A 22,482-nucleotide genomic window follows, 5' to 3' on the forward strand; every position below is an offset into this window, starting at 1 on the left:
CATGACCTTATATAGCTCTTGCAAGAATTTTATTTTATTTCTAATTTATATTAAGAGAACCTAAGGTTTATAGCAGCTTAATACCTGACCCAACTGAATGTCACACAGCTCAAAAGTGACAGAAATGGGACACAATTCCAGATCCCTATGGAGTCTAATAAACGAACTCTCATCCAGTCTTGGTATTCTGCCTCTCCACTCGTTACCACCCAGTCTACAGACCCATTATGTGATTTACAACGAGCATAACTGTTGATGAGACATCTCTGGATGTTTGCTCACTCATCAAGACCTACTTACTATAATGGAATACTATTTCTGGAAACGATGCCAACTCAGAAGAGAGGCTATTCAACCATGTGAAATTCCTGCAAGTCACAGTGTGTGGCTAAAGTTAATGGTGCAAGCTATATTTCGTTCTTAGGATATAATGACCTTAATTTTATTAAACTTCCTTTGATGAGGCAAGTGATACTCAACTCATGGTAAGTGTTCCCTGTTGATCTGACAATGTCTTAATTATCTGCCTGTTTCTCTATAAAGAGATTAAGTAATGCAAACGCAAAGGCCATTTAGGCTGACATTGCACTATCATAAGTTTCATAACAGGGGAGAATCAAAGATTTATTTTGTTAATGTTTGACACTAGTTGTTTCACCTTTGAACTGTAACCAAGTAGAGGAGGGCTTTTTTATCTTTTTGTAGTTTATTTCCTCTTTGAGATTAATTTCACAAGCAATACTTGAAATATAATTTCTTCCGTGTCTCAGTATAACAGCATATTTCTTTAAAGTGGTTCAAATTTAGCGAGAAGGTCAGAGACATTAGCTAATTGATATTTTATCTTTGCAAATGCTCAACTCTGCCATGTAGGAGTAAAGAGACTGCTGGTTCTAGTAACAAGGGAGTTGGTATTATCTAGTTTATTTTTTCAGTGAGATTTTTCAAACAGAGCGTATTATCTACATATATCTTCCCTTGGATACTGTTACTATCCTTGGTTGTTACTCCTAAATGAACAAGAATATTACAAAACAAAATATGTCACCTCTCTCCATGAAATTATATTTGGCGCCTTACCTAAATATTCCCTGCTTGCGTACCCCTGCCAGAGTTTGGAAAATAGATACTTAAGATTAAACTATTCAATAATAGTCTCAAGTGTTATGAAAGAGACAAATTGAATAATTATCCTCCATCTCTAGAGTGCCAAAACTGCATTCCATCTTGGATTGCTTTCTGTCTCATAGACTAAATAAGGAATATCTTACTCATCCTTGACCCCTTTTCTTTCCCTTATATTTTTTTGTGATTAAGCCTCATGAAATTAATTCTCACAAAATTTCTCAATTCTGTCCTCCAGTGCCACTGCTGCCACTGCGATCTGTTAGTCTTCTGCACTATTGCCCCGGCTTAACACTAGTCCCTCAGCCTTCAGCATTGCAAAGCCTCCTTTGATCGCTAACCTACACGCATCTATATTCCACAGTCTTGCTAGAGCATATTTTTGAAATGAGTTTGACTATGCAGCTCACTTACTTTAAAACATTTCAAGAATTATTAAAGCTCATAGCAATGCTCGTCAAACTTTTGCCCATAAAACATCTAATTGTAGAGGAGATTGACAGTTTACTTAAAGTATAGACAGAAGCAATTCACTGTATATAGAAAATTCATTTTGTGTCTCCTAGTTAATTTTAAGAATCTATGAGATAATTTTTTTCTCCTCCTAAGTAGAAGCAGTGTTTGTTTTAATATGAACATTATCTTTTAAATTATTCAATATGGAATAACTCTGATACTTCATAAAGTGTAGCCAGAATTCAAAACTAAGCAGTATGGCTTCCTAAAGCATATTTTAAACATCTCTGTAACTACAATTATCATATTTACTGTATTAATTAGCTACTGTAAAATAATCAACCACAGAATCTCAGTGGCATGCCAAAATAAGTATATATTTCCCATGTGTTTGTGGTTAAGGATGGCTTAGGTGAGTTCTCATGCTTCAAGCAGCAGGTCCTGCTGGGTTTGGTTCCCTACTGTGCTTAAGCTCTGATCACACCTCAGGGATTCACTCGGAGGCCCAGGCTTGAGGGGAAACTGCTATACCTTGGAAGCACCTCTCTTGTCAGGGGTAGAGGCACAAGAGAGCAAGCCCTACTGCACAAGCACATTTCAAGTCCTTACGCACAAGCATAAACGGACATCTCATTGTCAAAAAAAGTCACATAGCTAAGCAATTATTGAAAGTCCAAATGCTGGACTATTTCTAAACTTAGTTGAACTTATAGATCATTATATGAAACAATATGTATCTCAGAATGTTCATATTCATGCCCTTTGTTAGATTAAAAATTAAGCACAGCTAATATGCCTTTGCATGCAATAGTAGAATAAAGGGTAAAAATTTTTAAAAATGGTGTAATTCCTACACACACAAACACATACACACACGTGTGTGTGTGTATGTGTACATAAAATTTTCAGAAAATATTTGCAAGTATTCCAGTGCTTGTTTCCATAGCAGGATCCAACACCAACACTATCTATCTTTCCTGGGACCACAGGCACCACTTGAGCAAGTTCAACTTTCTCACCTAATACGGAATGAGCCAAACCTTCGTCCTTACAAGATGGGAGCCCTTGTGTTCTTGGCTGCGTTGCATGGTTTTAGACTTCCCTTTATATTTATAGCTGGTCATAAAAACACTAGGAGGTGAGCCACAGGATCCTTTGAGTTGTGGACATAGTCCTTTTTCACACATTTACGTCACCAAGACATGCAGGGTAACTGCTACTTCTTGTCAAAGGTCAAATGAACCAGATGTCGTCAATGCGAAAGGAAAGAACAGTGCCCTGTGTACCCCTTACTTTATGCCACAGAATTTAACCATAACCACTGAGAAAAAGGAGCCTATTTCAATCACCATATCTCTAGTCTTCATTTCTGACCTACAAGTTACAGACACTACAATGGTTTTTAATGATTCTGGTGTTTTTTCTCATTTCCTAAGCTTCCTATCACATAATGAACTCTTTACAATATTCCTATATAACTAAGTCTTTGTATTCTTTTATCAGATAAAAAGTCTTATATCTGAATTTAAAATAGGCCTTAATTCAGTAGAGATTTCAGCTAACTCTCAGATATCTGGTAAAAGTACCTCTAGGTTCTTGAGTTAATACATTGGATAGCGAATCTTCAGTATGTTCACACATATCAATAAATATAGGTTGATATAATGTTATATTTCTTCCTTCCTGATATGACTTCCTCAGCATCTATCCACATTAATATCCCTAGAGTTACTATTCATAAACATTAATAAAATCATGTAAATATTTTTATACTAATCTGTCTATTCCTGTGTCCAACTTTGTACTGATCCCCAAGAATGATACCGAGATCTGACTCCAGTTCTAATCTAGAGGCAATAAGGAGTAATAATCTGGTGAATGAGGAGTATTGCCTTCCCCTAGCTGGGTAATTACTCCAGGTAACATAATTTTATGTCATCAAGCAAGTCTTGCCACATCACACAAAAGAGAATGACTTATTCTGCTGGGAAGGAAACCTCAGTCGATTGAGAGATTCATAATACTTAGAATTCACCCAAATCAGTCCATTTCAATTTTTATAAATTCACACATTTCCTATCAATCTCTAACTTTCACACAAGAGTCCTGGCAAGACTATTATTATTTAATTAACATTGTAATAGAGCAAACTATAGGAGGAGACTATAGTTTTTAGCTGATTTTAGTGGGCATCAGCCCTGTGGCTATAAGATATATATTTTACAAAGTTTTTTCCTGCTAGTTATAGAAGCCTTCTGATCTTCTGACCACACCTTTATCAAAGAATTAAAACCTTAAGATTTTGGATTATTGTCTGTATACTCCCAGTGCTGCCAGAAGCAACTATTGACAGCCCCATCCAACCCATGGTGCAATTCTAATACTCATTCGCCTCCACAACATAATCTTAAATGTGGCATTGGCACCTTGCCTCTTATATGAACCTTATTCCAAATGGTCACAAGCATGTTATTCAGCTAAGGCCTTTGCCACTTTACAACATCGACCACCTTAGCCCACGCTCCACTAAAAAGGTCATCACAATATTCAAACTGGTCAGAAAATCAATCACACATTTCCATCTGTGAAGGTTCATTTCCTCCAACTCTCCCCGCTGTAAAATAGCATATCTATCAGGGAACCACAATATTCTTAATCAGCAGAAATAGAATCTGTAGGAAGATGGTCACTGCCTCATTTTTTCTTTCCAAATCTGATGAGGATCTATCTCACTTGTGAAACCCAAACCCAGACCCCTAAGCATGAGGGAGGCTGGGTGATGTAGTTTTCAGCCTTCTAGCCAATATGATAAAGAGAAATTTAGAAGGGATGGGAATGGATACCGGGTGAATAAATAACAACTGTATGATTTCACTATTCTCCTCAAAGTATTTCAGTGGCTTTCCAACTCACTCCAAATCTCTGTTTAAGAACAGCATATCAAGGGACGAATGGATAAAGAAGATGTGGTATATATACACAATGGAATACTACTCAGCCATAAGAAATGATGAAATCCAGCCATTTGTGACAACATGGATGGACATTGAGGGTATAATGCAAAGTGAAATAAGTCAGAGGGAGAAGGTCAAATACCGTATGATTTCCTTCATTAAGTAGTAGATAACAACAACAATAAACAAACACATAGAGACAGAGATTGGATTGGTGGTTACCAGAGGGGAAGGAGGGAGGGAGGAGGGCAAAAGGGATAATTCAGCACATATGTGTGGTGATGGGTTGTAATTAGTATTTGGGTGGTGAACATGATGTAATCTATGCAGAAATAGAAGCATAATGATGTACACCTGAAACTTATACAATGTTATAAACCAATGTTACTGCAATAAACAAAAAATTAAACAACAAAAAAAGAGCAGCATAGGCCTGCCCTGTGGCTTAGTGGTTGAGTGCAGGCGCTCTGCTGCTGGCGGCCCGGGGTTCGGATCCTGGGCACGTACTGATGAACTGCTTCTCCGGCCATGCTGAGGCCGCGTCCCACATACAGCAACTAGAAGGATGTGCAACTATGACATACAACTATCTACTGGGGCTTTGGGGAAAAAAAAAAAAAAAAGGTGGAGGATTGGCAATAGATGTTAGCTCAGAGCCCATCTTCCTCAGCAAAAAGAGGAGGATTAGCATGGATGTTAGCTCAGGGCTGATCTTCCTCACAAAAAAAAAAAAAAAAAAGAGCAGCATAGCCTTACATGATCTGGCCCACACTATCTTTCTGACCTCTCCTAATACTCTCCTCTTGCTCAACCAGTACAACTCTCTTCCTTGATGTTCCTCAAACAGGATAAACATATTCTTTACTCAAAATTGTAAAAATATCTTTTCTCTCTGCTTTTAATATTATTTCCCAAGGTAAACTGTTATTTTCTCTCTCATTTCCTTCTGTCTTCTTCTCGAATGGTATCTATCAGGGGGGTGCTCCTGACTACCCAGGAGAACATGAAAACCCACCTCACCACACTCTGTAGGCTCCTATTTTGTTGTATGTTCCTCTATAAGAATTATAAACAACTGATGTATTATACATTTACCTGTATGTTTTCCATCGGTCTCTTTTTTCTAGAAGTTCTAGAAAAGTAGGACTTTGTTCAATTCACTATTATATTTTCGACATACAGGATGGTGTGTTGTTATACTGTAGGTTATCAACAAGTACTTGTTGAATAAATGAATGAACGAAATGTCATGCTTTTGCATATGTTTGTCCTCTTACCTCAAATGATTATTTTTCTCATCTACAATTTCTCAATTTCTAACCAAACTTCAACATTCAGCTTACATCTAACCTCATTTTAGGTTCTTCCTTAAATGTAAAATCTTTCCTTTTTGGAAACCTAATTGCTTCTGTAGTCTGCACCACATTGTGCAGCACTCATTCCATATCCTGTACATGTGCAAAATAGTGTAAACATACAGCAAGTTTCATTTATTTATTCCACGTACCAATGGAACCTTGAATTTTGGACATCTGGTTTTGTTTTAATGAAAGCATTCCATAGTGAAATAGTTTTATACCATGAACAAGCAGTATACTCAACTTTTGAAGGCTTTAGATTCGTGTACCTATGAAGAGCAAGCATTTATTGATTAATCTTTATGAGCCAGTCATTGCTCCGAGCACTTTATATGTATTATCTCACATAATCATGGTGAATACCCTATAAGACAGACACAATTATTATTCCCGATTTTATAGGTAACAAAGTTGAAGAACAGAACTGTTTAAAAAAACAAAACAAAACAAACTTCTCCAGAACCAGCAAGTCTTAAAGGCAGAGCCGGAATGTGAACTGGGTTATCTGGCAACAAAGTCCACCCTCAGACACTATAGAGAACATTATTTTACTATTAAATATAACTTATATTTCTATACATTAAATAATTTAAAAATATTCCCTCAATAGAGGTTGGAAAAGAAAAGAGACTTGTTTTAAGAACTAGACGATGTTACAAACACTCCCTGCCAGTCCTCGTCCTCCAGGAATGCTATTCCACAAAATCAAAGAGGGCAGGCATGGTGACACAGGTGGTGGAGGGCCTACAATCAGAGTACACCTTTGGAAGCTTCTGGGAAGGGCACCATCTGGAAAAGAAGCCATGTGATCCTGACTCCTCTGATTTTCATATTCTATAGCTTGTTCCTCTGAGGAAGGGCAACAAGAGGTACAATGTCATTTGACTAGATCAGGGTGAGAGCAAGGAAAACACACACACAAATTGGCCCAATTGCTGGGAGAACAAAGACATAGGACACCAGTCACTTATTTAAAACTTACAATCCCTGTGCTTAATTTAGTCACATATGTGTATTTAAAATTCCATATTATATGTAATAACCTATATATCTTACCTATGATCTATTTTATGTGTGTATATGCATGCATGTATATATACACATTTTTTTTTTTCTCCCAAATCTTTACAGCCATCTACCCTGTCAAGGTCATGGCTACACCATAATTATCTTTGAATCACTAACTACAGTTTTCTGAAACATCTCAGCTTTTAGGTCATGAATGTTTGAGGCACAATATTTAAATCCTTTAAAAAGTTGTCACTGGAAATATTAACCCTCACTGCAGGTATTGTTACCTCCCAACGTGGGGCCTTCTGCTCGCCGCAAGACATGCCAATAGTCAAGAGGCAAGGAGGTAGGAGAAAAAAGACTTTTTTATTACAGCTTGCTAGCAAGAGGGAAGATGGCCAATTCATGTCCAAAAGAACCATCTTAAGCGGGCACAGACCTTACAGCAGTTATAGAGGCCGGTGGGTTATTGGGGAGGGGGTTAGGAATGTTGACCCTCTGGAGTTATAGACCGGGAGTGCCACACCAGATCTTTCAGTTTTCACTGATGATGGCTATCAGTATAGATTCTCTGTTCGGGGGTCATCACGTTCCTAAGGAACTCAAAAAAACAAAGTTATCATCTTATCGCAGCTGGGAGGTACATGCACAAGCAAGGGTCGTAAAATCTACAGAGCAGTTAGATCTCCTGGAGGTTGCGTATCCAGCTGGGTTAGTTTGTCAGAGGGCTTTCAAAGTTACAATAGAGTTTTTCTTTTCTACAATATGGCTTCCCTTATGTCAACCTTGTCTTGAGCCGGTATCAGTATCCATTCGTTTAACACAAGGACATCTTTCCTATGCATGCCTGTTCATGAACTCCACATTGTAATCACATTACATTTTAAATTTTGTTAAAAGCTTGTCCATAATTAAGCAACTGTGAGACCAGATTACTGGGAATAATTATTAAATCTGCATATAATTTGTTAGGCTATATTTTTATTGTGACATATGTCAGATACACAGGAGTATATTAAACATTACATATTAATGTACACTAAACAGTAAATGCTCATTATATCTTCCCTATACAGAATTCAAATACAATTAGCATATTATTAACAGTGTTTTAAAATGATTAACTCATTGCAATTATGTGTGAAGTGCAAGATGAGAGTCATGACTATGCAGCATTGTGGAAAAAGTTCAAAGATGAGTTGAAGTCCACTTACTAGATATGGATATCTGCTATTTCAAATCTGCTTTGGAAAGCCGTATTTATTTGAGGATATTTTCCCTACTACATTCTCCTCTTCAATACGTTTTCAAAATCCTGTGAGGCATAGTGTTCACTGAAGGAAACACAATTGAAAGAAGCGCAAAGCTTCTATTGCACTCAGCAATAAACGAGATAAGTTCAATCTTTCTCATGTCCTAACAGATCTTCAAAAAAATGTTTTCTCTAAGTGCAACAGACCCGGAATGACTGCTTCCTGTTTTGAGGGATCGAAGTCACAGGTCAGTGCACAAAGAGGCGAGAGAGGGATCACATTGGAAAGTAAAGTGAATGATTGCCTGTTAACGGCTGAGGGTGACCTCCTCTACCTCCGTCAGCCAACTTCCTTCTATAATGAGGTCAACAAGCAGTGACACTGCAACTGGTCTATCATTTAGCGTATGATTGTGAAAGCATGGGTGGAGGGTTGGGAAAAGAACTCAAGGGAAGTAATGACAAATTAATTTTTACTTTATCAATTAATAATACACGATCGAATGAAAATACTGTCATTGAGGTGCTTCCAAATTCCTGGGGAATCTTCTGGAGCGTCACAGAAACATCCCTCCGTGATTGGCGGTGTTTTGATGTCAGCGCGTGGGGTTGTGACGTCAGCCTTCCATTCCTTGGACGCGTTTCTTGAGCAACCTCCCTGAGCCCTGTTCCCATGTTAGATTCCCTTCACCCTCACGGCACCCCGGTGAAAGCAAGAGTTCTACTCTGCTGCCAAAGACGGTGGGCAACTTCAGCGCCAATGTTACTCTTTGTTTCACCGTTAGCTGTAGCAAAATTGATAGTCTGACTCGGACGTTCTTTTTGAAAATAAACATAATTGCTTCATAGATAAAGCAAAGTTTTAGAATATAAAGACATGTTTTGCATGTTTTTGTTTTGTCTTTTAAATCAACTTCCTCATCGAAATAGTCTGTGAATAACGCAAGCCTCCTGGCATGTCGCTGTCCCTCCCATCTCTCCCATTTTCTTCAAGCTGTCTGCATGTGTTTGCTAAGATCATCCTCCGGGCTGTCTGCTGGAGTCTGTTAGTGTGGTTTGGTCAAAGCTATTAGTTTCTAAAGACAGCTCTCAAGTTAGACTAGGCAGGATCTCTGGAAGGTCTCTGAGACACTGGAGTCTAATCCTGGTCAGAGAGGTAATGAATGTAGCTGCCTTCAGGCCATTCACAGTTGTTTCCTTCTTTCGTGTTAAACCCAATCCAAAGGTTGTAAGACTGAGAGAACCTATTGCCCGTGCCAGAAGTGGAGTTACTTGTAGTTTCTCTGATCTGGAAAAATACAGTTAGTGCAGTGAATCAGGGAGCCATTATTCCTTTGCAGATGTTGCATCCTTTAATCAAAGCCATCCTCCCTGACTGGCAGACCACTTAATCCCTGGGTTTATCTATATCTGCATATTTATATCTACAATTTTCTATCTCTATCATGCCTCTTGTAATTGCATTGACATTTATTTCTTAAATTAAAGGGTTTTTTTTAGTAGCACAATTTTTATCCAAGAAGCAGTGTGTCTTTTCCAGAAGTAACATGTCACTGATAGATTGGGAGTCAGGGACCCAACCTGGCTGTGCTGACATGGGTTAATGGTATCTTATTAAGTCTTATTAATGTCTTTAAGGAAAAGACAGCTCACTTTTCCACTCTTCCTTGGTTTCCTGGCTGATCAAATGAGGAAACTGGATTTGGTTAATCTCTAAAATGCCTTCCAGATTTAATATTCACTGAACCACAGGGAAATTGAAGTAGCTCAGTGGCTTGTTTAGCAAAAGTGTAGAAGAAGAGATGTTTTAGAAGGGAAATCCCACAGAGAAAGTGAGAATTCCACTAGGCTGAAATAGTTTTATTATCTATAGTGTCAAGAACCCCTGATTCATTGTCATTTTTAAAGAGTATGATTTTAATGCCTGATTAAAATATCATGTAATTGAAAGTGATTATATAAATAAAATTTCATCCATAGCAAAGATTAGAATCACCTCTTTCTGGGATACTTTAATGCAGATGGAATTTGGACAGAGGCTAAGGGAAAGAAATTGGAAAAAAGGAAGAGAATGTTAAGGGGAAATTTGTGGGTGTATGTAGCAGTCACAATATGAGCAGGAAACAGATGGCACGCTCAAAGATTTTAACTGAAGAGAATTTAATGAAAGGTTATTTACAGTAGCTAAGGCATCTAACAGACGAACTGAAGTCTCCAGGGTCTGGGAACATCCAGAAGTTATCACGTCTAGACGTAGAGGAACAAAAGGAAAGAAGATGTTACTGAAGGTTAATGAAGGCTGGAGAGAGCTTGAAGCCATGAAGAAAAGGCTACCCCTCAGGAGCTTATACCTTAGATTTTAGTAGAACCATGACCGTGTTTCTTAGTAGAAACATTCCTATCTTAGTTAGCAGGCCTCCGTATCCACTGATCGCAAAGTAGTAGGGATAGGAAACAAAATTTCTTTAGAAGTGAGCTCTTGCATAATATACTAGAATAGGCCACACTCACCTCCACTTCTTGGTTTCGAGACCCATCTATTCTGGCTATGAGGAAAAAAGACACCAAATATTGGCTGCTAATTTGAGATATGGATCACATCCTATAGGAAAGCACCCAAAATTCCAGGATTTTTCTCATTTGGTGCCAAATATTAGTGCTGCAAACCATTTTGCCATCCTATCAGGTCAGCTTCTTAAAGTGATGTGGTGTATGGTAAGATGAGTCAATTCTGTGTGTACGCTTGTTACCATACTTATTTCATTGTACAATTAATTCCTTAATAAAGGCAATATTTTATGGAATACTATGCATTGTAATACACATTTTATGAGTCCAGAAATGGTATTACTGATAGACGCACTTTGTGCAGAAAAGAACAAAATTTATCTAGAATAAGTATCTATTTCTTTGAGTCGTATTTGCTGTCATCTTCCTTCACATGTCTAATATAATCAGCCTATATTTTCGTGGTGGGCTGTTATCCCTGAGTAATGGAACTATAACAGGAGCTCAGGACTGGCCTCTGATATTAGCACTTCAGAAGTGGTAATAGCAAGGCAGTCCTTGTGAAATAATGTTGTTAAGCACATCATTACACCATTCCTGCCACCATAGTCACTTTGTACCTGGAGTCATTAAGTAAACTCTGGAGTCTGGGAAAGAGGCAGAACAACTTCAAAAGAATGAGTTATCCTTGCCCTCTGCTTATGAAGATATAAATGGATGGCATTTAGTGAATATTTATATTGGACACAGATATCTTCACATTTGTGTTCATTACGAGAGGTTTAACCTTATATTTTACCCCAAGACTTTCGGGTCAATCTAATTTTCTTTCCAATTCCCTAACCAGCTAGCCAACCCATTAGACAGTGTGCATCAGTTAGTGTAGATCTATACTTTTGGCCATCTCTCCTATTAGAAGAGACAACAAGATGTATTGCCTGTAGTTCTGCTAATTGGGAGAAATTTTCTTCAACATTGTCTTTCAGAGAATCCCTGAGGGAGGCAGGGCCATCTTTTATAGTTAGGTGCCAACACATGGTGAATATACATCTGCAAACCAGGCCAAACTTTTTCTTCTCTAATCAACTGGTCACAGGGGATTCCCCGTGAAGCCACTGGCCTGTGTTGAAGGACAGATAACAAAGGAGTAGGAATAGACACGATGAGAGTCTACACTTGCTATTCAATTTTATGTGTTTTCCAAACTTAATTTTCGTTTTATTTCTATTATTTCTGTTTAATGGTAGAATTCAATTGTATACATACCATGTTATCATTTGGAGATTCAGGTAACTCAAAGGTTGTGATATCCATTTCAGTTTCCATAGTTACCTGGTATCCCATTAGGCATTGATAAGTCTTTACAAGGACCCAGAAGCAACCCCAAAGCCACTTTTCAAAAGGAGACTATTTAACACAGGAAGGTGGTGTTGCATTACTCCAAAATCCTCAGGGATTCCTCTCTGATTCTACTATTGGAACATTCCAGAGGCTCCATACACCTTTCCTCTCTGTGAGAGATACCTCAACTGTCATTGGATCCTGAAGTCTATATGGCAGGCCAGGTAGCACTATTATTTGTGTCTGCTGAAAAACTTTCTCTTTCTCTGGGCCCCATGCAAAATTGTCAGAATTCTGGTTTCTGCAGTAAATAAATTGGGACATAATACAGGAATGTGATATCTGGATCAGAGTATAACTATCCCAGAGTGAGTGAGTGAGCAGATCTATTTATTTATTGGGAAATAAAAATAAAGGCCTCCAATCTCTCTCTATGACTCACACCTGTTACTCCCGATAACTGAATCCAACTGGACACCAGTGTGAACATGAGCCTGCATCATGCAGTCTAGAGGTCAGACTCCTTGGCAAAGAAGAAGGCAGAAAATAATAGCATCTGGTGGGACAAATGGAGAATAACCAATACAATGTGCCTAAAAAGGAATGTAATTAGGCAAGGAGTAGGAAATGCTTTCAAAGGGGAGAGAATATTACAGGCAAATGTTCAAAGTGCATTTTTATTTCCTTATGAGCAACGTATAGAAGATGAATAGAACAGACCTTTACAGAGTCACTGAAAAAATAATTGAAAATTTTTTGGTGGAATATTGACTCTGAGTTTATATTTTATATTTTGGCATATTCTAAGTGGGAGTTGAGACTTACACCAAACTTTTCATCATAAAAAGAAATTGGAAAAAAAGAGTCCTCACTTTAAGTCTTGGGGTGGGAGAAAAGAATAATTATTATAAATAAAATTATTGAAGAATTAGAATGTTATTTCTCATTTTGTTACAAAATTACTTGTGTAATTATTATACAATGTTATTATTTCCCATTTTGTTACAAAAATTACTTGTGTTATTCTACTCTTTTTTTCCTGATCAACATAGAGAAGTCTGTCCCTCTGTAGAGTGCTAAAGAATCTGGAATTAGAGTGTGTATTAAACTGGTTTGCACCATTATACCCTTATCAGTTTTTATGACCCAAATCCATTTTTATCTGTTATACCCATTTAAGTTGGATGGTACCTGTTCTTTTCCACTTGTTAAATAATAATATCATCCCTGTATGTAAGTATAGTAATGACCTTACAGTCTCAATTCCCTGTCATGGATAAGCCCGCAGAGGTTTCTCCATCCAGTTGGATAATAAATTCTTATGCTGCCTCCGCTTCTTTACATAATCATGAGGAGGAAGATGGTGTGCTTAACAACCGCCTCTCTCTCTTCACCATCTGATTTCAATAGCCATTGCTACGTAGTTTGGGTTTTTGTTACTGATTTCTATATTAATTAGGTATTTAGGTTTTTGTTAAAGTAACATTCCCTTTTCGTTACACTGCATGACGAACCACACAAGCTCAGCGACTTTAGGCAATGACGTATTCCAGTTATCACAGTTGTGTGTCTACTAAGGCGTTAACTGACACAGGCTGGGCTTGGCTGAGTGGCTCTGTTCTAGCTGCATATTTAGCTGTAAATTTCATTCAGCTATGCTCAGGGTGAATTTATTCTGGACCCAGATTGAATGGGGAGTGGCTACCTGAGGAAGATTTACTTTCTCATGGATAGAGTAGAGTCGTCAAAGACAAGTTCAATCCCACAAACATACTTTAGTCCTCTGCTCATCTCACATCTGCGAACATCCCGTTGCCTACAGCAACATACATGACCAACCCAACTGGTAAAATAATCTTTCCAAAGAGGAAAGGAGGAAAAATGAATATTTTGAAAAATAATCTAATCTACCAAATGCACAAGTCTAGATGTGTGGATTTTTCTGGCTATAAAAGCAGTTAGCAAGTTCATTACTATAACATACTGGGAAATACAGCCTTAGCTCCCTCCACAGCAATTTCATGCCAGAGCGCATCAGTACATTTCACAGTGTTCTGACCTGCCAACACTAGGTCTATCTTACACACGTGTCAACTTGGACCCCCATTAGACCAGGATTCACTTCAGATATTTGGGATTTCTTTGTGTTAGCTTTATTTGCTAAGGCTTTCAAAGGAAAATATCTTCTCTGCAGGCACTTCGCTGCAATGCCTTTCATCTGTATTTCCTGGATTTTGTTAAACATCCAGCTTTCTCTCTTATTATTTTTCCCTACTGAAACTTAAGCATATCTCTTAGAATCTTAGAGAGTATATGATGAAATGCATTATGTTAAGAGTTTATAATAATTATGGTTTATTAGTCACCTTTGTATAAGTTAATTCCATAGGGACAGAGATCATAACTGACTCTATTGTTCACCATTACATGCCCAGTGCCTAGCCTAGTGTTTGGCACATAGTAGGCAATCACTAAATGCATGTTTAACAAATGCGTTATTTCATATTTATGTCGTTCCAACCAGAAATGGAAATTATATTCACTATGCAATTCTTATGTGCCAGGCATTTTTAAGTTTCACTTAGTTTATATTTATATCACATACATTATATTTATTATTTTATTTTGTATATTTTATAATGTTGAAATATATATATGTATTTAACAAAGAAAATTGAAAATGTACTGATAAAAAAAATGACTTTCTCAAAGTCATGGCCCTTGCAAGTGGCAGAACTATGCAGGAACGATTATTCCAAATTTTATAACCCTTGTAATATACCCTGTAGCTTCTTACCTGCTTAGGTTGACTGTTGACCAACACATTCTACATGTAGTAAAGCGTCAGTTTGGGGAGGAAAATTTACTTAAAATGTACTTTAATTCCACTGGCAAAGTGAATTAAAGATTTAGAAAGGGACTTTGGAACTAATGAACTATATAATTTAGTGAATCAAGATCATGTGAGAACGAAGGTCTTTAATCACTATAATTCCTCATAATGGAGCCTCAAATTACCTGAGTGTGAAGTCTTAAAAAGTAGGTGTTCTCTTAAGGAATCTAAGACCATAAACTTCAATATAGATTTGAGCTAATGAAAAGGCATGCAATGATTTAATACTGTACTACATTTTAAAAACTATATGCAGGCTAATTTAATAAAGAATTATGATCATCGTTTTTAGGAATAATATTTTGTAGCCACTTATATTTAAAATTATTATTTGGAAAATGGTATATGTTTAAAATCACTTCATCCAGTTTTAACTGGAATTTGGAGAAAGAAGACATTCAATGAAAACTGTCCTGAATAATTTCAGCCAGTGATCACCACACTGTTATAGAGCAGATTTCCTGTTTGAATAACTCTCCCTCATGAGTGGACCAACCTAACTCCAGTCTTGCCAAACACAATGCTCTGCAGCAGAGCGATATTGATGATTTGCACTTAAAAAGTGTGCAGATTATTTACATGTTTATTTTCTTGGCCTCAGTAGTAGAGCTGTTTCATGACATATAAACTCCCTAATTCACTGACAGAATCTCCCAAAGAGATATTGTGGGTAAGCAACTAGGTAACAGATAATATGTGAAAGGAAGCTCTTTGGAGGTACTAAGTATTCCCCACGAGTTTGGAGGAATCCCCCAGAGAGCTAAAGATTAGAAGAAGCTGGCTGGAGTTTCAAGACTGTGAAGTAAGCTTCAGCCAGGCAAGAGCATATACAGAAGCCCCATGAGTGAATCCATCAGAAGGATACAACTTTGCCAAGACAAGTTGAGTTGCCAAAACTTTTATTCCACACCACGAGCAAAATGAAGAGGAGATGCTACTTCAGGAGCTAATGTCCCTAACTGTAGGAAAAAAAGTAATGATTTAATAATTATAGTAATGACAGTAGATAGTATGACTTGATTTTTATGCCCATGAACCATGCTAAGAGCTTTGTAAGTCTCATTTAATTCTTAAAATAACTCTATAAAAAGTATTCTTCTATCAATTCTGTTTTATATATACGAAAACTGATATTAAGTGAGGTTGAATACCTTCATGAGGTAACTGGTACCAAATAGGCTTTTGCTTTTCATCAGAATTACAATTTTCTTTTTAATTCTGCACAAATTATCTCATTTTCTACTCAAAATTACCCATTTTAAAAAAGTCCAGAAACTGTGACTCAAGGAAGATAGAAGTCCTAATGTGGAAATTGTTAAGTTTTCAGAATGTGAGCAAATCGTTAAAGCTGTTAAATACAACCATTATTAAAAATTAAATTATGTAAACTAGACTTAAATATGTTTTATTAAAAATGAAGGTAATCTATACTCAAAACTCATAATTTCCTATTTATTTTACTAAATTTACTATAACCTATACTCATGAGATTATTTCAATCTGTCATACATGTATGGCAAAAATACAGACTTTTCCTAGTATAAAATACTCAGTGATGTCATGTTGGTAAGTCAAAATGGGTCATAGAGGAAACTTACAAATCCATAAAACAAAAATTGTCAAATGCTACAAATCAGGGCTTAATTAATTGTTTTGTGGATTGTCTAGAGTGATGGGGAAAATGTTAGTACAAATTAAACTTAAAAGTGCATCATATCTTCAGCCATTATATCGTGAATAGCCAAAAAAAAAAAATTGAGGAAATTCTTCCAGTATTCGAAAATTACACGTAATTCAGTAAAGAAGCCACCTACATCTGGGAAGAACAAGTAATAATTTGACTTTTGTTTGTCTTGTTTCACTTTGGTTTTACACGTCGCTAGAAGTGAAAACAATCAATATTCGTGTCGAGAGGTACACTTGTTTGTTTTTCAATTGCAACCATACATTGGCTACAGTAAAAGAGTTTGGGGAAAAAAATCAATTAATACATTATGGGAAAATCAATTAGCTATAGGAAATTTAAAATAAAGAATATTGTACATTTATTATTATTTGTAAATTGTTTCTCTCCACATTGCTTTCCTGTCTGTTGGCTTTATTCTCAGCCAGGCTCTGCTAGATTGTGACAAATACATCCAACAGCCTGAAGCTAAGATTCTACCCCCTTCCAAACCTCAGCAGAAGAGGATTTGTCTTCCCAAAGTTTCATCAGTAGTCCCAGGATTGATTCTGTTGGCCTGGTTTGGCTCATAATCAATCACTGTAAATGTGATTGTTGCCAAGGAAATGGGGTTCATATTGGCCAGATGTACCCTGGAATGGGTTTCAGTCTCATCAAAGCCATAGTACCTGAGTATTGAAATGTGTTAGTTACCCCCAAAAATGCTGCATAGGGCGCAAGAATTTGTCCATGATACGTACATTCATTTGGAAACCTAAGGTCTAGAATGTTAAAATAATTTATCTCATGTCACAAAGTGAATGACTAGAAGAATCTGGCATAACTTCTTCTACTCAGATCATCAATCTTTTCATTACCCTAAGCTGTCTGGGGGATGGATTTTTAAATGCTTGACATACTAAGAAAAGTTTATTTTTTGAGAAGTGTAGTGGTTCATGTTTAATGCTTTATGAAAAACCTAAAGCAATTTAGAGCCAAATTTATTGAGTAAAATTTATGATCAACTTGAATAATGCATAAGATAGGGAAAAAAAGAGTTACCATAATTTAATGAAAATACTCTCCGTATGTCTTGAAAATAATTTGAAGGATAATTTCAAAAAATCGACTAAGCTAAATTTGTGTATATATTTTGGTAGTTTTGAGTAAAACATGTAATATATCTTTATAATCATAGTCGTTTGTCTTACAAAATAATCCTGTCCAAAAACAGCATTTATCTCTAATTTATAGGTACTACTTATTAAGTCATAAAAGCTAAACCAAGACAGCAAGATTTAGTTCAGTGCATATGATTTCTGTTTGAAAAATATTTTTCAAATATGAATGATGAAGTCTGTTCCTTATAATAGTATTAAAACAATGAAAACAAACACAAAAATGAACAAAAAACTTAGAAGTGATCTCTCTTATGTACCTTGATGCAGAAATGTTAAAAAATCAATAAGATAATTGTCCGTTACCAAAATAAAGTAATTACCAAAATAAAATATGAGCCTCTAACAAGAATTTAAAACTTGCATAACAGAAAGGTATATAATATTCTTCGAGGAAAAACACTAAATATTCTCTGTTTGTGAGTTTTCCCTAATTTGGTCAATAAGTTCAGTTCAGTAGAATTGCAATACCAATAAGATCATTTTATAGGCTGAAAATGTGTATATTAAAATGCTTTTGAAAAATCGATTGGAAAAAGTTTAGAAAATATTATTCTTAAAAAAGAAGCAAAGAAAAAAAGGGTGGACTAATAGATACTATTAAAATATTGTAATGACTACAAAGTTTTCTTTCATAAGAGAAATTCCAGAAACATCTACTGTTACATATAAATTTAATGTGTGCTAATAATCCTAACAAAACAGCAAAAAATGGATATGATTAGTTATATTGAAAATGTTGGAAATGAATTCAGGGAAAATAATTTATATTTACAATTTATATGATTTATCAAGAAAGGCTGTAGATGGATAATAGAATTAAATACTTTTTTAATGTCAAAAGTGATACACTGTAGTAAATTTTCTCAAACAGGCATCCTACTGAATATATATTCCCTACTTAACAATCCAGAGAAAAGACTTCATGGTAAAAAGTAAGATGGGGAACCATGACTGGCTGTACCGCCTCTCACAGATCCACATTATTTAGTAACATCTCACAGACATGAAGAATTACAGTGAGAGAAACCTATTTAACTTTGGTTAGCCAAATGTTTCCAGACACATTTGATTAAATAACGTCTCTAGCAATGTTGACTTTTCTTTCTTTTTCACAAGTGTCCGGAGAGAGGATACTTTGAGAAATAATCACACACATTGGAAACATTATTGTAAAGATATAAATATTTAGAAAACTTAGAAAAGAAACATTTGTGTATTTGACTATAAACATTGTTTATACTTCTGAGATATGTAAGTGGACTTAACTACAAGAGTATGAGAATCGTAGATTGCAGAGCTGTAAGAGAACTTAAAGATCACTTTGCAAATAAGAAACCTAAACCCCAACCATAACCATGACCTAACCCCAACACACACACATACAGATGTATATATAAATTACATATATACATAGCAAATATATGTAACATATATACAACACATATAAAGGTACGTGTGTGTATGTGTGTGTACTTTTTTGTCTATGACCTAGAACATCCAAAGGTTTATTTTCCCCATTGAGTTTTGAAGATATTTATTTTCCTGTATTTCATAAAACTAAAATTCTGCAGACTTGGTTTTCGACAGATCATCTTGCACTTCTGAGACACGGGCCTGTACCAAGGCTGCTCTTCTAAAATACTTTTATGACAGCTCATAAAGCAGGCAGGAAGATAGATGAAATAACAAGAAACCATTTATTTATAAGAATTGTTTTTTTTCATTGATTGACATCTGAACCTGAAGGATATATGGTTTCATTTCCCCCAAATAGGGTGAATCGAATCTGTCAAGTTAAATTCTTCTAAGTCAAATATCCTTTATTTCATTTGATAAACTAGAGACTGGTTTCTATGTCAGAGAGCAAAGCTTGGAGCATAGATCCTCCTCCAGATGAAAATTGTCATGATATGCATGCAATCTAGAACAAGCCAATTAATATATTTTCTGTCCTGGCTTTTCCTTATTTAGTAGATATCTTGGAGACTTCTGTTAAAAAATTAGAACCCTTCTAATTTTTCTTAACCCCCTCCTTCAGCTTTCTGGAACTTATTGTGTACACATTATTTTGTTCAAAATGACTAGAGTTCTTAGCTTGGATATTAACAAGAGTGAAATATGAGTTGAAAATAGAACTATAGTAATAATGACTATTTTTTTTACTATCGTTTGAAGATTCAGAACGAGAAAGCGGAAGTTTTGGATTATTATGTCTATTCTATTATAGGAATTGAAAATAAATGTTAAAATCTTTAGTTTTTATTCCATGGTGTTATTATATAAACTAAAACCGAATCAACTATCCAGCCAAAAAACACATACTAAATTCCATGAGTGAAACTTTCTTAAGCAGCAAGTACTGCATTTCATCTTCAAAAAAAAGATTTAATTATGGCCAAACTAAATAAAGCTTAGAATCTTCCATGTGTTAGAAAAGGATATAGTGCTCAGACATTTTCATCCAAAAGATTTAGACGATTCAGCCACCATCCTTCAGCTTTATAGCCAAGTGTGTGAAGTTTTAATTGTCCACCATTATAATTAGAAAGACAAATAAAATCACAGGAAAAGCCTTTGGATGTTGACTAATGTTTCCAATTCTCAACTGCCACATGCAATTAGTCAAAATCCATATGCGGTTAAGTATGACCTTGATCCAAACATCTTAATAAAGAGTTCCTCTTCCAATAATATTAATGAAAGTCAAGGAGTAGTGATACAAAATGCAAAGACTTATTAGAAGGCACCAGGAAATAGTATATGAATAGTGTTTGTTTTCAGAAACCTCAATATAGAAGGCAAAAATAATACAGTTTGTGTGATATCACAAACTGAGATGAGGATTTCCTTCCCATTAGGCAATGCAATTTCACTTGCTCTTCTTGAATATTCTGTGAAAAATTTTACCCCTTTCCTTTACCAGAGTGGGATGGGGAAGAAAATTTCCAAGCTGGAATATTTATGTGTTCATGGCATGTCCATCAGGATCTAGTAAAGCCTCAAGTCCTGCAAAGGAGTCTATGCAATCCCTCTACAACACTGTATTCTAAGTGTGGTGCATAGACAAGCAATATTAGCGTCAAATGAGACTTTTACAAATGTAAAACAATCCCTTCCTTCCTCCATCTACAGAATCACAACCTGCATTTTAATAAGATTCCCAGGTGATTTTTGGACACATTAAATTTGAGGAGCACTGCTTGGCAGTATCTCCTCTAACTGCTCATCCTAACCCTAATCTAACATTTTCCAGTTATTGGGAAATCATTGCAGAGGTAAGCTATTTCATTGTTGAACAATCTAACCATTTTAAAATTCTTTCTTATATTAAGGCAAATTCTGCTTCTCTGTTACAACTATCAAACTAGTCCAAGTTCTTCGCTCTAGCTTAACTCATAACGAGTCCAATACCTTCTTTAGGACAGATATGGGCAGATGATCATCTTGTTTCCCTCCTTACTCTTCCTCAGTTCTTTTGGCCATTGCTCACATTACGTAGCATTCACATCACCTAGTCACTGGCATGTTCTACTCTGAACTCCACTTTGGTGATTTTCACTAAGATGAGATCTTCAGAACTGAATCCAGTATTCAAGGTTTGGTCTGATTAACGAAGAGGTGAGAGAAATTAACACTGACCTCATTTTTAATACTCAAATCTATTAAACTTGCCTATGTGTATAACTAGCCTTATTGTTTGAGTGGAGAGAGAAGGGAATATGCTGTCCTGTTATCTCATATTGGGTTTACAGATGTCAAGAATCTTCTATCCTTTTTCAGCTTCTGGCATAGTGAGAAGCCATGCTGTTATTCTCTTCCTCTTCTCTGCAAATTGGTTTGATATTTGGGACCCAGAGATAAAACTCTCTAAAGGCTGAAAATGCAGGGCCACATGCACGTATCTGCCTTCTTCTCGGAAGTAGCTTTGGTTAGCTGCAATTCTTTATATGTATCCCTTTAAAATTCAGTACATCAATCAGCCAACTGACGTGATTGATATCATGATGTTTTTAATCTTAGGAAATTTCTATTCCTTCTACCTTAACCTCATTATCCACATCTAAAAAGATAAGATTTTAATGTAGTTTCCCATGTAGTAGTTTTTAAAATGTATAAATTGTATTGATTAACTGTGAAAATGGCACCTTGGCATATTGGCTGAAGGAATTTGAGAAACTACACAGGTGCAGGAAAGACTGTCTGAACTTTCCCTAAAGCAGGTCATAAGCCGCTCATGCCTCAGCCAAGAGGCGCCCTCCCTGTGCTCCGAGGAAAGGAACATCCCTGTTTCTGAAGACAAGGGACTAGGAGAGGAATCTGAACAAACTTAGCTCATCCCCTTCTTGTCTTGTCGCATTTTTCCACAGCTTTCCATACTTCAACTCGAGCATAAGAACACTCAGGTTCAACCTCTTTTTTAGGTCTTCACTTTCTTATGAAAGCTTTCATATCAAGGGAAAGTTATATCAAACGAATAAACTTGTGCGCTTTTCTTTTGTGAATCTATCTTTTGTGATAAAGGTCCCAGCCAAGAAATTAGAAGAGTAGAAGGAGATGATATTTGCCCTCCTCTACATAGGTGTTTAAAGCATGTTGGTTTCATTACTTGCCTTCTCCCCGACCCCTGCACACAAAGGGAAGGCGTTCAGGCTTCTTTAACTCATTGTTTAATCCCTGTGGCCAAGAAAATGATCTGAGTGTGTGTGTTTTCATGATGATTGATTAAGCGTGAAGGTAATT

This window comes from Diceros bicornis, chromosome 7 (assembly GCF_020826845.1).
Source record: "Diceros bicornis minor isolate mBicDic1 chromosome 7, mDicBic1.mat.cur, whole genome shotgun sequence".
NCBI lineage: Eukaryota > Metazoa > Chordata > Mammalia > Perissodactyla > Rhinocerotidae > Diceros > Diceros bicornis.